The sequence below is a fragment of the Hypomesus nipponensis genome, chromosome 9, assembly GCF_054491055.1.
Source record: "Hypomesus nipponensis isolate SF chromosome 9, ASM5449105v1, whole genome shotgun sequence".
NCBI lineage: Eukaryota > Metazoa > Chordata > Actinopteri > Osmeriformes > Osmeridae > Hypomesus > Hypomesus nipponensis.
The window spans coordinates 4,372,121-4,386,330 of NC_140369.1; positions in this window are offsets into that span (position 1 = coordinate 4,372,121).

Sequence of the window (14,210 nt, forward strand, 5' to 3'; positions counted from 1 at the left end):
CCCTCCCTTCTTCCTCCTCTCCTCCTCATCTCCTCCTCTCCTCTCTTCTTCCCCTCCCTTCTTCCTCCTCTCCTCCTCATCTCCTCCTCTCCTCTCTTCTTCCCCTCCCTTCTTCCTCCTCTCCTCCTCATCTCCTCCTCTCATTTCTTCTTCCCCTCCCTTCTTCCTCCTCTCCTCCTCATCTCCTCCTCTCCTCTCTTCTTCCCCTCCCTTCTTCCTCCTCTCCTCCTCATCTCCTCCTCTCATTTCTTCTTCCCCTCCCTTCTTCCTCCTCTCCTCCTCATCTCCTCCTCTCCTCTCTTCTTCCCCTCCCTTCTTCCTCCTCTCCTCCTCTTCTCTCCTCCCAATAACAACACTGAAACACTCATCTGTTGCACGATTCACACCTATATGGATCTCCCTCCCCCGGCTGTCTCCTAGCTGCCTCGTCTTGGTCAGAGGAAGTTGTCACGATCCCAAGACAAACATCCACCAGAGAGAGCAGGATGTTTTGAGAATAGAGGAATCGGATTCTCTTGAGAACCAAGACACGTCAAATTGTCTTGAGAATGGAAAGACCCTGGCCTGATAGGGTGAAATTCATCCTCATTCAGGCTGGGGCGACAGAATTTCTCATTTGGAGATTATCTGGCTACTGGTGAAGCTTGAGAGGTGTGAGGCAGTTCTGTGTGTGTTTGTGTGTGTGTTTGTGTGTGTTTGTAGCCTGCTGGTGTGGTTCCAGTACTCACTCGTGGGTGAGGTAACACTGCGAGGAGCTAATCATTTGTCTGGCCTTTCTCAAGTATGCCAGGCGGCATAAGCTACACCGCACGTCAAACCTGCCTTTGGTCAAAGCACAGACCGGGAGGTAGGGCTTGCTAGAGTGTTTATCCCATAGCTAAATCACTTTGTTGTGTCTCTGTCTGAACGTGGACTTTCAGCAGATATAGAACAGCACGGTGTTTTCTTTCACCACGATGAAAAAGCCTTTGGCCACTGCGATTTCGTCAGATGTCTCTGTCTCTCTGTGTCTCTGTGTCTCTGTGTGTCTGTGTGTGTCTGTGTGTCTGTATGTCTCTGTGTCTCTGTGTGTCTCTGTGTGTTTCTGTGTGTCTGTGTGTCTCTGTGTGTCTCTGTGTGTCTGTGTGTCTGTGTGTTTCTGTGTTTCTGTCTCTGTGTCTCTGTGTCTCTCTGCCTTTTTGTGCCACCAGACGTGGGGACACTTGGAGCCGGTGTATTTGGGTGATTAGTACTTTCTTAGTATCATTGGATTTTTGTTGGAGAGTAAAGACATTTTTACCTGCAATGTCACAAGAGGCTTCAAAGTTGCCCACAGATAACCAACTGAAACCCGCAGGGACGACATAGGAAACTCCCTGAAAACTCAAGAAATGAAATGTAAGAAACCTTAGGAGGAGGAAAGGAAATAGGGTTTGATACTGTGGAGGAGTGGGGGTCAGTTGGAGTGACCTACCAGATATATCTGAGCTTGTGCTGAAGGTCAGCTGTTAGACTAAAGAGATGAGAGATTCGTTTTGACCCCCCACTGTTAAACCGCTGCTTACGTCAACTGTCAAACTAACTTGCGTCAACCATTTGTTTTTGTTTGTTCAAGGGTAGGAAAATAGAAAAAGTTGAAAGTATACAGTTTGCAGGGCAATCGCCTCCACCCCACACTTGTTTAGAATAATTTAGCTTATTGAAATGGCATCACAACCCTCCTCTGGTCTTCAAAGAGCATTTCATGAAAATTCTGCTTGCATCTCTTGCTCGTTTTCTCTCCATGTCTCCTGTTCCTGCATCGCCTCCAGCATGCTAACAGAGTCTCATTGTATTAGAGACAGGTTCTCTTAATAATGAGATGTACCTGGACTGCACACAGCCTCCAGTTAGCCGGGGAAAACAGACACGCTGCTTCTAATGAGCTATAGCCTGGCCTGGCCTGGCCTGGCCTGGCCTGGCCTGGCCTGGCTTAGCCTGAGCCAAAATTCCATTTGGTGCTATAATATATTAATATACATATTCATATTAGTTTTTTATATTTAATGATACACCTGAACTGTTTATACCATATTGAAGAGGAGGACTAGGGCTTTCTAATGATATCATTTAAGTCATCCTTTATCAATCAAATTTCACACAGCAATGTTTTAACACAAATCTTCTCCCTCCGCCATACTTCATCAGACAACTTCATTTCACAAGTTCAACCACTTTTATTACAAGATAGAGGAAAACGTAGAGCATATGAAACAAACAGATTCGTGTGGGCAATGTAGAACAGCAAACAGACTGTTAAAAAACTATGACCATGAGTGAATAGTGATTGGTGGAAAAAAAGGAAAAAATTGAATTCCCCTAAAATTATTATTATTCACTCCCAGTAACCCTTTAACCAATTAAATGTGCTTTAAGCTTATGTTGTCACGGGTATCTGGAAGTTTTCAGAAGTAAAATCGGTGATTGGACGGCGAAGGTATTGAGGCAGGAACCATGGGAATAATTTTTCCCATATTTGAATGGTCCGGCAGGAAAGGGCTAGCCCAGATGGGCTCATCTGTTCTCAGCCAATCATGTCACCATACATTGTAAACCAATAGAATGTAATGTCTAACAGATGCTGTCTGGAGTACAACATTGTGTAGCCTACTACAAAATACAAAAAATATATACATATTGCATACTGTATATGCCTCATGTTTCCGTGCATTGTGAAGGTCAGTGTTAACTGACCTAACGTTAGCCCCAACACATTTTTTGAAGATTTGTTACCTCCATTCATCTTCGGTTAACACTTTGTGAGGTTTTTTGATGGTCCATGTCAGTTGGTTGGATGACTAATGTGGGTCCTGAGTCAGACAGCTGGTGAGTAATACCTGACCACACACGGCCAGCATGACTCATCATATGTAGTTAAAGAAATGACCGGATGAGTTAGCACTATTACTATTACAGCCACTTTAACGCTACTCTTCGTCAAACTTACTCATGTGCTTGAATTGAAATTCCTGTGATTTTCAGTCAGATTACTGCCCTGTGTATCGTTAATTGACTTCCTCATTTGAAGCGCTGATGACGCTAAGAAAGTTTCACTTTGCCACTGAAACTTTCTCTCATTCCGTTCAGTTTTAGTTCCGTCGTCATGGCAACACAAAGAACATAACGGCATGATTTACCTGCGCTGGGTAACTTGTCTGCCTGGTGTTCCGTAGAGTAAGAGTGAATAAAGACTTATTAGCATAAGGGTTCATTAAGGACGTCGTTCTGAATTACCATTGAAATACATGTACACTTACAATAGGCCTATATTGTACAAATAAAATGTTTTGACAATACTGAAAGAGAGCATGTTAACGAGTGTGAGGACCTTTCTAGTATGTGTGAAAGCTTTTCAGTTATTTTTATGAGAGCTTTTCAGTTATGTACGCCAGCATGTCATTGTTCAAGTTTGTGTGAGAGTGTATCATTTAAGCATTTTACAAATATGTGCGTGGGATTTTTAGTATAGTATGTGAATGAGTTTGGTTTCATACATATTTGTGAGAGTTAAAGTACATGTATATGGTAATTCAGAATTATTTCGCTAATGGCCTCTCGTACCTTAGTGTCCATGTGCACCAGTACAGTGAACAAGCGCGACAGGTAGCGGCTATTAGCTATTCTCTGTCACAGCAGACGCCTGCCGCTAGCGTACGGGACGTTTTATTGGTCTGGGAAGAACTGGAGAGCCAATGAAATGTCAGACTGATGGAAAGGTAGTGGTTTGGGAATTGATTTGTAGGTCTTATAGAAAACATTCCAGGTAGAAAATACTCGGTAGGAATGAGAGTTGGCACCTGCTGGTTAATATTAAAGGACTCGCAGGAAAAGAGATTAACTAAAGGGGATTTCTGTGAAACATTGGCCAGGAGTTTGTGGATGACTGTAAAAGTCTGGTTTATAGTGTTACGTTATTTTTAATTAGATAAATAAAGGTGAAACATACATTTAAAATACATGTAACCAACACAATCCCCTATCAGCAAAATAAAACCTCCTAACTACACTTCAGACATTAAACTTTAATTGAAATAGGTCCTTGAGTGCAATGGAATTTAATACCCACTTAGAACCTTCAGAACCCTTCACCTCTCACACGAGAAAGGAACTAAAAAGATCACCTACAATCAAAGGCAGGAGCTAAAGCTGGTCTTGTCTATTAGAGAGGGGGAAATAGGAACATATTTTTCTAATATTCAAGTTCGTGTCTAAACCCAGGAGTGTCTTCAGGCTCACGTGTCTTTGCATTGAGTTATTGCAGTGTCATAAATTGATTAAGGTTTCCAAATGGACCGGTAAGGAATGTAATTTTACACAGTTCAGCTGGTCTCACTTTGTGATATGATCATTAATTTGTATTACAAAGATTCTCAAATACAGATCATTCTCTGTGTTTTGTTTTGTGGCAGGGGTCATAAATCAAATTTTTCGCTACAGGGAGTAACAAGATGTTGCCTCCCAAATCAATTCATCATATTAAGGCTGTCACAACTGCATTTTCATTTCATTCAGTATCAGGATACTAGTACAATAGCTAGTAATGTAGTTATTGTACCATGAACCTGTGCCAGAAACAGGCATGTGCAGGCAAATGCAATAATACAAGAAAATTATTATACATAAAGTAAATGATCATTTACAAAGACTAAAATTAATACACATTTAAGAATTAATTTCCATTATACATACATTGACTGCATATAAACTCTAAACCTTCATTTACAGCAGTGTGTCACCGTCTAAAAACAGTGTTACCATGGGCTCTGAGTAAACAAGATTTTTAGTAAGAGAGTCCCTGTCCAGGGAGCATGGAGAAAAAGATAACGAGTTCACCTGGCCTTGGTTGCTGGCACGTTAACAGTGTCTCACTCTCTAATCGACTGCTGTTATTTACTTACTAATGTCCTCTTTCCATGATTCTATCCCATCTCTCTCTTTCTCTCTCTCTTTCTCTCTCTCTCTCTCTTTCTCTCTCTTTCTCTCTCTCTCTCTCTCTCTCTCTCTCTCTCTCTCTCTCTCTCTCTCTCTCTCTCTCTCTCTCTCTCTCTCTCTCTCTCTCTCTCTCTCTCTCTCTCTCTCTCTCTCTCTCTCTCTCTCTCTCTCTCTCTCTCTCTCTCTCTCTCTCTCTCTCTCTCTCTCTCTCTCTCTCTCTCTCTCTCTCTCTCTCTCTCTCTCTCTCTCTCTCTCTCTCTCTCTCTCTCTCTCTCTCTCTCTCTCTCTCTCTCTCTCTCTCTCTCTCTCTCTCCCTCAACCTCCCATCTTCTCTCACTTTCCTTCCTCTCTCTCTTTCTCCCCCCCCACTCTTCCCAGCTATGTTTATCTCTGCTCCTACCCTTTTCTCTCTCCTTCTCTATCTCTCTCCCCCCCTTCTTTGTCTCTCTCTCTCTCTCTCTCTCTCTCTCTCTCTTTCTCTCTCTCTTCCTGGCATAGACAGAGCGGTCCATTATCAGGTGTGCCGTGACGGAACATTACTCAGTAGGGGACACTGAGGAGGACTGGGGAGACCCAGGCCATCTGCCACCGTGTCACCTCCGCAGGATGGATGACGAGAGTCCACTGTGCCCAGCCAGGAGGCAACGTGGAGGGGTCTGGATCTGCCGTTGCAGAGCTTCAGTGGAGGTTTTACAACCTTTGGAAAACCCCTCTATCCATCCCTCACAACATCCCACCAACGCTGGACTAACATTTGCTTTACAGGCTGTGTGGTTGTGGCGCTCGCTGTCGTACTGTTACAACGAACAATTAGGTGTCAAGTGCCTGGTGAGGTCGGACCTCCTTTTACAGCGTTTTAATTGGTTATAAGTTGACAGCAGCTGTGTCTGACAAGTCACTCCAGTCTAATATTTTTTGTTTATATGGTTTGGATGTAATTGAGGAGCCAGGAGCCTACCTATGACACACACTCTCGATCACATTAGAACCGCTGTCTCCATTAGTGCTTCTTGTTGTGTTTCTCAGGAAACTGTAAGGAAATGGCTGATGTCCAGACGTTTAATTATGCATCTGAAACATCAGTGTTTGTGTTGTAAAGTGCTGTCTTGTCTAAGATCTGTTTCTAAGAGGAGGAGTGGGCTTTGTAGCTCTGATCCCAAGAGAAAATACTGTACTCGCAGAACAATGGAATGACAACACATATTTCTTCAACAAACTATGGATGATATTTTCAGTGTTTTGGGCAAACAGTCAAGCACAATAGATTACTGAACTTATTGTGTGAGCCAATATGTATCTTTTAAAAAACGTATTGCGTGGGATTCTCAGCCCATAGACCTGTATTACAGTATACAGAACAGAATTGTTCCCTGGGAAACCATCCCATAATGAAGTAATATGACCTATATAATTGGCATATATAAAACATAAATGTCAGCATCAGTCAGTAATTATGAAAAGGGATTTCTCAGTATAAGCATGATGCATTTCAAGACTGCAGTAGTCAATGGTAGTCATTGATCCTAATCTAAAATGTCAACATCATTGAACCAATAACATTCACAACAACAAACGCGTATATTCGATTTCAACTCTCAGCGGAGTATACAATGGCTGTCTATTCAAAGTCATCACACCCATTTTATTTCTGTTGAAAGGTCTGGTGACTGGCTATCCATGGTCTCCAGGTGATATTTTGAGTCTCTTTGTGTGTTTGTGTGTGAGTCTGTACGTGTGTGGGTATTTGGATGTGTGTGTGTGTGTGTGTGTGTGTGTGTGTGTGTGTGTGTGTGTGTGTGAAAGAGATTTGAAGGGATAGTAGCTCACTGACGCTGGAAAACATAAAAGCCCTCTTTTGTTTATCTCAGCTTGCTAACAAATCACTGCAGCCTTGTCTCCTACGGTGTTCCCAAGAGGTGTCAAATCAGAACCAATTGCCGTAAACAGAGAAACACAGATAATTGATAACGCACAGCCATGACAACTTCCTTTTCGAGGTTATTAAACTTTCATTCACTTTAAGGTTGGTTGTGTAGTTTGGAAAAGGAAAAACTTCTCTGTAGCCCACATTTAATACCTTAAATCCACAGTTGGACAGAGGTTTACATCTAGGTTTGGGTTAGAGTACTGTCATGTTTGTGTTATATGTTGCCGCACAGTTTCATATCTTTCAGTTTTTCAGTGATAGAATCCCTACCAATCACCGTAAGAATAGATAGGCCTCGAGCAAGACTACTTCTATCACACCAGGGCAATATGTTTCTAAAAAACATCTGGTTGCCAGATCTGTGTCTGTGTGTTGCAGGTAACCTAACGTTCTTAAATCTGGCAACCAGACTCAATAGTGTGTTAGAAATATCAGGTGTCTTGGAATGTTGAGAGCTGTTCAATAGATTTTTGATTGCTACTAAAAATAAAAGGCTTAGTAATGTAGTACCTCTGGCTACTTCTGTATGACCATGAGGACTCTTACAGCCAAGGGCCTAACACCTTAGATGTTAAGTAGTCCTCCTGCTTCCTATCCAATTTCCGTCTTTGAATGATTTCGAAAAGGTCAGAGATGAAATGCGTATATGTCAGATGAAGCTAATATATTTTAAAAGTTGGAAAAAGTTGGCAACTGATTTGGAGCTGTGGTTCTGACACATCCATAATGATAATAATAGTAAGACTTTATTTATATCACACATTTCATACAAGAATGACAGCTCAATGTGCTTTACATAAAATCAATAAAAACAATACTAATAAAAACAATAATACAAGTGATACAAATAAATACAAATAAATACATTAAAAATGTATATGTAACAAAACAAAATACAAGCCGCAGTCTTTGCGGGAATCAAAAGCACGTAAGCCGCAGTCCTTTGCATTGTCTTGAGTCCGTCTTAGACTTGAGCTGGCTTTGCAGTTTCCAAAACATATAACCAATGACAGCTTTAGCTGGACAAACAGTTCTGCAGATTTTGACACCACCACCCAGTCCCTTTTACATCCGGGCTACTTGCTTAGCATAGCAACTTCCATTACAAATCGATTCTCCCCTTGACTTTAATGGCATTGTTTACTTGTCTTTATCGATACTTTTGTTTATCAATGCTGCGTCTCCCCTTCAGTCCCAACCGGCTCGTAATTAATCTTGTTTGTTTTTTCTCCCCTCGTGTTCGTTGTAATCAAAAGACCAATCACGGTTCACGCTGCGTCTCAGAGTTTTCATCAAAGGTCAGGGAGTTGGAGGGAATAGAGGCGGTGTGAGAGTGCAGCACCAAATGAGCTTGTAATCAGAATGTATTCCACTCGTTGTAAGTTATGAACGTACAACCTCATCAGTCTTCGCATCTCCAGCTGTGCAGATGCCGTGACTTAGGAGCTAATGTAGGAGCTAATATCTAACATACAGTATATTCACTGTTCAAAAATGTTAGATGATAATTTATGAAGAAAGTACTTTTTTAACCAAAACAGCAATTTAACTTTTGTTTGCAGAAATGTGGTCCTAATGATGTATTTTCAAAGATAAAATTATGTATCTTTTCCAAGGTGTAACTTCATGTGAACAAGTTAAAATATATACATCTTAGCTTGATAAAAACGTTTCAAGAAAAAAAGGGGGATTTGCAATTGAATTAAACTTTTCTAACATAGAGGCCTTTTCAATCCCAGTAACACAATGGGACACAGTTCTGGCCTGGAGGGCAATCTTTGTTGGTCCTGTTCACGCTACGACCCTTCCTTACTTCTTTGTTGATGCCCTGGTTCTCGCTCTCAGCAGTGCGCCTTATAAACTACAATACCTAATCTTGCTTGTGAAGTTCTTGTTCAAAGTGTGTTGTTCATTACTTTTCAGAAAGACTAGGTGGAGGTGGTTCAAAATCCACCTCCACTTTTGGTCGGTAGACATTGGTACGTCACTTCTAATCAAATCAAATCAAATGTATTTGTATAGCCCTTTTTACACGCAAGCATGTCACAGAGGGCTTCACATACGCCCATAGAACTACCCCTCAACCAACCTAAACCCTCTAGGAAGACAAGGAAAAACTCCCAACGGGAGAAAAAATTGAAGAAACCTTGGGAGGAGCAATTCAGAGAGGGATCCCCTCCTCCAGAGACGGTTGGTAAGAGAGAGGAGCAGAACACAGGCTTAACATAGTCATACAATGTCAATGGGTTTTGAAACACCAAAATCCATTGTTCGACTTCTCTGTGTGGTGTCTTGTGTTTTCACAATGAGGTTTTCTGTTGTACAGTGTGTGATGGAGCTGGACAAGGACAAGGCCCAAAGCATTGAAAGTTAAAAACAGGTGTTTTTCAGGTATGAGGAAATACAAATACCAAACAGGTCATGAGTTCACGTGGCATATTGACTAAAAACTGTGGCTGAAATACCACGATCTAGAATCAAGTCTGTGTTTGGTGTTCATGGTTTACAATACCTCCATCTCCCTCGTGCATCCCTCTCACTCACCTTTATAGAATATTTACTAACAAGTGGGGGTCTACTAACCATAACCTTCAACTAACACAAATGATTTAGGTGAAATGGGTGGTAGATACATTAGATACACATTAGTAGAACTGGCAAAACTAGGACCTTTGATTACAAAAACATGCATTTGTTAAGATGTTAAAATCAGGGATCTGAACACGAATAATTGAGGCAGAGTATTCTTCCTCACGTACTGTCGGAGCCGTCAACTCCACTCTAATTGAGTGGAGGTTTGTGCACCTGGATGCATTGTGGGAAGGATGCTCACAGGTTTCAATGAAAACAATAACTGAGAGGTGTCGTGAATTCATGGTTTCAGTGTTGCTGGAGTTGGAGATGCTGCTCAGACTGTGTGAATTAATGAAAACCTTTACTACCCAGAGGGGAATTTGTTCTGCACCAAGAGCTTGAAAACAGATACATTCAACACTGCAGACAGGACAGTACAGTGGACACAACATAATTATAAAAAATCACAGCTAGACAAAAACAGTTGCCAACTATGTGGCACTATGCTCAACTATGCGTGATGTTGTCGGAGGCTTCTTCGTGATGGAGACGGATCAGCAAGTGAAAGGGAGCCTTGAGAGTAAGACTGTTTGACGGATGCACAAGTCTGTCTCATTTGAAATTACGGATTCAAGTGCCGCAAATACTTTGTCTTGATATCAAAGCCGGCTTGTCCTTGCCACCATGCCATGCTAGCTGAGGGAATGAACTGTTCATCCATGTTCTGTGTTCCACAGTGCCTGACAACGCATGAAAACTAGTTCGTTGTTTGAACTGACGATTTCCAAACAGACCCTGTATGACTCACTGTAGTACGTCGGCTGAATCGAAAACGCACATATACTCACTTGAGGAGAGCAGATTGTTGGAACAGCTTGTGCACATGAATAGGGGTTTAAAGACAGGTAAAAAGCACATACATTAAAAGGAAAGTTATGTTTATTGGTCAATGGCATCCCTATTCAGATGAACTTACAACTTCTGCATCAACCTGAAAGCCTTCTTGTAGGTTAAACCTGCTCCTGAATTCCTGTCCCCTAGCCAGGCTTTTGTTGACTGGGAATCCAACAATAGCCTACGCTCCACAAATATGTACGATACGTCTGGTGCATTTTAAGTCATGAAGCTATTTAAGAATGCTCTTGTGTTGCCTCAAGCAAATCTCTGCTTTGGAGAAAGCTACAGTATTTACCTGCAATCCTTAACCTGAAGTGAATATAAATTTACACAATGTACAGAATGCGCAGACACCTGTCAAATGATTCAAACTGCATGAGAAAAATAGATAAATTGGTGGCTCGATCCTGCATTTAAACGATTTCACCTGCTCTCTTCTATTGTCTCTCTCTCTCTCACCGTCTCCCTTCATTCAAGGTTGTTTTTAAACCATTTTCTAGTTTTCTCCCCCTAAGGAAGAGAGATTGGAGGTTCTTTCTTTAAAACATTTAATCAAATTAATAATACTATCTCTACAACCACCCACGCAAACAACCTTTCCAGGCCCTCGGGGAGGGTTAGGAGGTGATTATAAGGATTATTATTTAGCCAAGTGAGGTCGAGTAATCTGTCTATAATTATGTACAAAAGATGGAGACAAGCAATTATTGGCACCTGATGTTCTACGTCTTGCAGGCAGTGCTGGATTCAGCAGCGTGATTGTAGCGTGGTGGTGGGGAGATAAGCGTTTCTTGGAGTGATTTAAAAGCCTCTGTTATTGAACGTGTGTAACACACACACAGACACAATGGGACGTTTTACTGCATGACATGGAAGATCATGCAGAGATTTACTGTTCTCAACATGCTAATGACAGGCTTGTCTCTTTGATTTGTTGATAGGATACTTTTTTCGTTTGTTGCCAAGGTAACTTCACTAGTGTTCTTCTTTTTACTTTTATATGGTGTTATGGCAACGCTATTAATACTAATGTTTAATGACCTGTGGCTTTAATTCATAAAAATATAATTTTGCCTAATGCAATCCCTCTTACATGATGTGCATTCTTTAGGAAATTGTATACTTTGTTCTGTTGGGCAGGAATTAAGAAGGTATTTTTAAACATTTACTGTACATTTTATGCTCTTGGATTGATTGCCGCAAATATATTTTTGACCATAATACTTACTTTAAAAAAATTTAAACGTAAAAAATACCCAATTAAATGTTTATAAGGGTATAATTACAGCATACTGTTTTCTGTTTTCCATTGATACAACAGATCTGGCTCCACTATGTTTACAGAAACTAATGTGCCATTTCTAGTAGCAGTTTAGTTGTCCTAATCCTCTTGGGCATTAATTTTTTGGTAAAAAATACAATTAAAAAAGATTCTGTTTCGTCTCCTCTTAAAACTTTAGACTGGAAGTTTCCAGTGTCTCATGATTCAACTCATGAATAATAAACGTTCTAAAAGCCTGATGTTGTCCCCGTATTATGTCATTTGTAAAACGGAGTGACGTTTTCTCCCTGAGCTTCCCTCGACATTACAGTTTCAGGGGCATTTCTAACCACAGTTTGAATAATTTAAAGTGTTGTTCGTGCAGTACTGTTTTTCACACACTGATACAGCTGTAAAATATTAATTGACAACATTTCAACCATCAATACGGAAATTAAGAGAGATTTCTTTTTATTTGTCCTTAGGGAAAGGACACAGTGTCACTATACACAATTTCAAAATGTACAGTATATTCTATGTCCAACAGTATGACAAATTTTTTGAGCTGTGGAAAGCTGGTACCAGTAAAACGTATCTAGTCATTCCTTCTTCGAGTACCTTGACACTGAACAGCAACAGATAAGTGGAGGTGGGGTTCGAAGCCCTTCTGCACTGGAAAAACCAAACACAGTATATGGCCACTGCGAAAGTGCAACCACATCACAAATTCCAAGGTAACCGAGGTAACAGGTAACCTTGTCAGAAACACTTTATGACAATCACAATTATTTTTAAAATTGTATTATTTTTATTTTTAAATGTTCTATTATGCCTTTAATTTACACTACTTTATTTTACAACACTATTTATTTTTTATTTTTTTGACTTACTATTTTTAATGTTATGCACCAACCATACGTGGCAATAAACCAGATTCTGATTCTGATAAAGGTTTACCACTAACCACTGTTGTTTCGTTTCCCACAATGAGGACTCTGGCTGCACAGCGTAGTGACGTGGTGTAGGCTACTTCTGCCTCCATATATTATTGTACCAGACAGGGTGAGAGAAAGGTCATGCTGCTTTATTCTGGTCTGAGGAAGAAATTACCTGTGGGGTTTCACATCCCACCTTAATCTGGTACACCTGATTCTAATCAATAGCTGGAGGTGTTTCGTTACAAATGGAATCTGGTGAAAAGTAAAACGATCGCATTTAGGAGGTATCTTTTGAGGTGTTATATAGGCTTATCCTGCACGCTACTGTAAAAGCAGCAGTTGAAAGGTGAACAGTTAAAATGAAAGTCATTTGTAGAAAGAGTGAGAGCCTTGTTAACAATGGTGCTATCACAACAGCGTAAAAATTAACAGCTACTTCTCAGGGCAAGACTCCAACTGGCAGGGCTCATGCCTGATTATATAAACCAAACTAGGCTTGGCATCCGAGCAGAGGCATTCCTTGACAACTACTCCAGTGATTAATTATGGTTATTTATCATTTGACACCGAAACGTCAGACAACGGATCAGCATCAAGGATGTAATCATGCCCAAGGATATAATGACCAACACCGGAACAGGGTGCCAAGATAGAGAAGGTGGGTATAGTTTTCCCGAGGAGATGAAAAAGTATAACATTTGTGTCTTGATACGGGTACAACGCTATTAGCAGCTACATTCAACCGTATTCTATTACTTTCAAAGTAGGTTTGTATGGTGTGTGTTTGCAGCCGATGTGTGGGTGAGTTCGCATAATTCAAATATGTAATAGGCTAAAATATATTATAATGAGGATATTTAACTGAAACCTATAACGCTTTTTACTGTCGGAATGTTTTGGTGTGAAACATTTTCAAACATTGTCAGGCAGCCTGCCAATGACAGAAAATCACGTCGCCAAGCGATTGAGACATGAGTCAGTGCATACGGAGGGAAACGAGTCATTTGACAAACGCACAATTGATACTGGGTGGAGTGTGTGTGCGGTGTTCAGGCTTCATTCCTATCCGAGCTCAGAGTGAGAAACAGCTCCATTACCCTCGCTTCTCGACTTCCAGGTTAGGAGTTCCAACAATTCGGGATAAAAAGCTAACAGTTTCGTCAAGGACAAGAGGCATTTCAACCGTTAAGAGTACCCCGAAAACTTCGCCTATACGTTTGGAATAGGCGATGCCAAAAACAACGGGGATCTAATTGGCGCGCAATTCGTATTTTTACTAGATTTTTGGGGTAGCCTACGCTTATTTTTTTAATTGTATTATAAGAACAGTTTTTGATATGTAACTATTAATTGACCCCACGGTCTGTTAGAATGACATCAGTGCTGCGTGGGGGCTGGATATAACATTTCCAACAGTGGAATCTCTCCGCACGTCCTCCTTGTTCACGGGAATTTGAGTTCTGATTAGTATTAGGCAACATTATCTACTTATCCTTTAGGTTTATTGATGTTATTGCGACTAAACTCGTAACAGCCCCTTTTCTTGGAATGGGTTCCCGAGCAACAAGCGAATCTGTTGGTCAGTCGGGCGCACATTTCGAAGGAATAACGCAACGGTACCTGCGGAATAATTGAACGTCTCTTTTAAACTGGTTGTTTTTCG